The sequence below is a fragment of the Cyprinus carpio genome, chromosome A16, assembly GCF_018340385.1.
Source record: "Cyprinus carpio isolate SPL01 chromosome A16, ASM1834038v1, whole genome shotgun sequence".
NCBI lineage: Eukaryota > Metazoa > Chordata > Actinopteri > Cypriniformes > Cyprinidae > Cyprinus > Cyprinus carpio.
The window spans coordinates 2,187,718-2,189,921 of NC_056587.1; the positions used below are offsets into that span (position 1 = coordinate 2,187,718).

At 35.1% G+C, this 2,204-nt stretch overlaps 1 protein-coding gene across 2 annotated transcripts in view; it reads left to right on the top strand.

Annotated features, from left to right (window-relative positions):
- The window catches only part of ulk4 (unc-51 like kinase 4), a 187,157-nt gene that overhangs the window by 183,913 nt on the left and 1,040 nt on the right, over positions 1-2,204 (top strand). The window lies entirely within an intron of this gene.

Genomic DNA, 2,204 nt, shown 5'->3' on the forward strand with positions numbered 1-2,204 from the left:
ACCTTTGAAACACAAATGAAGATATTTAAGTGAAATCTGAGAGGTTTCTGTCCCTACATTGACTCCATTTCTCCAAAACTTTTTCCAGAAGTTTGTAAAAGCATTGCCAAAGTAATGCATTCAAATATATACACATTAAAAATGATAAACAAAGCTTTTTATATGTGAATAAAATTGGTTCATCATATAAAGCAATTATGTCCCTTTAAAAGATTAGTATTAAATCGATTAATATGAATTTCTTCTACAATGTCTTAATGAACCTTTTTAAGCATTAAATATTCAATGGAAGGACAGAAATGTCAGGTTTTGTTAAAGTCTTTGTGTTTTGAAGAGGAACAAATCTATGGCTTTGTACAACATGAGGGTGAGTAAATAAGAACAGAATTTTCGTTTTTAGGTGAACTAACCCTTTAACTTGAACCAGGAATATTCCTTGAAAATGTATGACAGAGGAAGTAAGATATACTATATTAGTCTTTTTAACCTCAAGTTATGGCCCCCTTTTAACCCTGGGTTAAGCACCATTTCACACTTGTAGATTTAAATAGGGTTCGCACTGATTTTGCGCTGGCAAAGTTGTTACATTGAGTTACTGTAAGACACATTGCTGGTCTTGTGCTCAATTCATCTTTTAATTTTTTTATCTGCTCAACATTATTTAGCAAACTGGCATTCACATCTGGCTCCCTTTCTATTATAGAGCATGATTCATGATTACATATTTCTGAACATTATATCAGAAAAAATGGGTTACGATTGGGTTTCATGTTAACTTGTAGAACAATACATATCAATGTACAATGCTAAGAACTGTATGCAGCATTAGTTTCAGCAGAACTCTGTCCTGCTGATTTATGTGTTCTTGCTATAGGGAATATCGAACAGACATACAGTGATAAATACACCTCAGAAATATAACTACTTGATTTTTAAATAGTTTATACTCGGTTATATACTCAATATAATTGAATTAGCTCAGGTTCAGGTTACCTCTACTCAGTTTTAATTTGGAGAAATATTTAGTTTTTTTTTTTAATTAGTAATTAATTTAGGGTGAAATTCACAGTGTTTGCATCAATAATATATGTGGACAGTGCTGTTATCTTATTTAAGCAGGTCTGTGGCACTGCTCTCTAATTATCATATTCATGAAGTAAACATCCAATGTGAATAACTTTTGACTATAAGCTAATGCACTACATGCTTAATGCATTTAAATAATCCAGTTCGTTCTGGTATAAAAACACTCATAAATTGGTTAAAAGTATTAATTCCGATGCATAAGGTGATGTACTTTTTCAGCAAACACTAGAAGAATATTGTTGCCTTGTGCCTCAGAACACATTCTCACAGTAACAGCAAAGTTTTTTTTTTTTTTTTAATTGTGATGTGAAAAAAACATGGAGGGCACTAATTTGCACAGAACTGGAAACATGGAGGTGTGTGCTTGGAGAGCAGCTTGATATTAATTTTGCCACTGCTTCCCAGTGCATCACTCTCTTAAACGCTGTCATTCATCGGGATAATGTACACACACCTGACAGACCAAAATCATTTGCAGCGTCTCACAAGTGTGCGCACCGGATAAGCCACTGTGACAGACGGGCTTCTGGTTGCCAACTTAAGGCTATGAGTTTGAGACTCGCTTTGTGAACTTGCAATAAGTGAATGGATGTTTCACACGTACGTTAAAGGTGCTGTATGTAAGATTTTTAGGCTAAAGTATAAAAATACCATAATATGTTTGCAGATATTTAAGAAACATGCTGAGTTAACACGTTTATCTGACAAACAATGCTACAGTCAGTTATTCTCCTTTGAAAATGTGCATAATGGGCCGGAATATCGGTCTTTGTTTTGGTTTGTGAAACCCGCCCACTGCCAGTTTACCCAGTTGTATTTCGGCACCCTGGGTTGCCAGTTGGCTGAAAACAGTGTATTTCGTTTCATTCATTGTCAAGTGCACTCGTTTGTGCCGTCAATCTGGCAACCTGCTTCAAGTCTGAGGAGGGGCCGCATGAAAAAAACCCTCTCCAATATTTTGAATTTGGATTGCTATACCTAGTTCAACCACTCACTGTCAATCCTACATACAGCACCTCAAATGTTTGGACTACTGAATTAATGAAATTGATTTCTTTTGTTTTGGGAAAACAAAAACATGTAGAATATTCCAACCACTTTCTCTGTTCCAGGTCCAG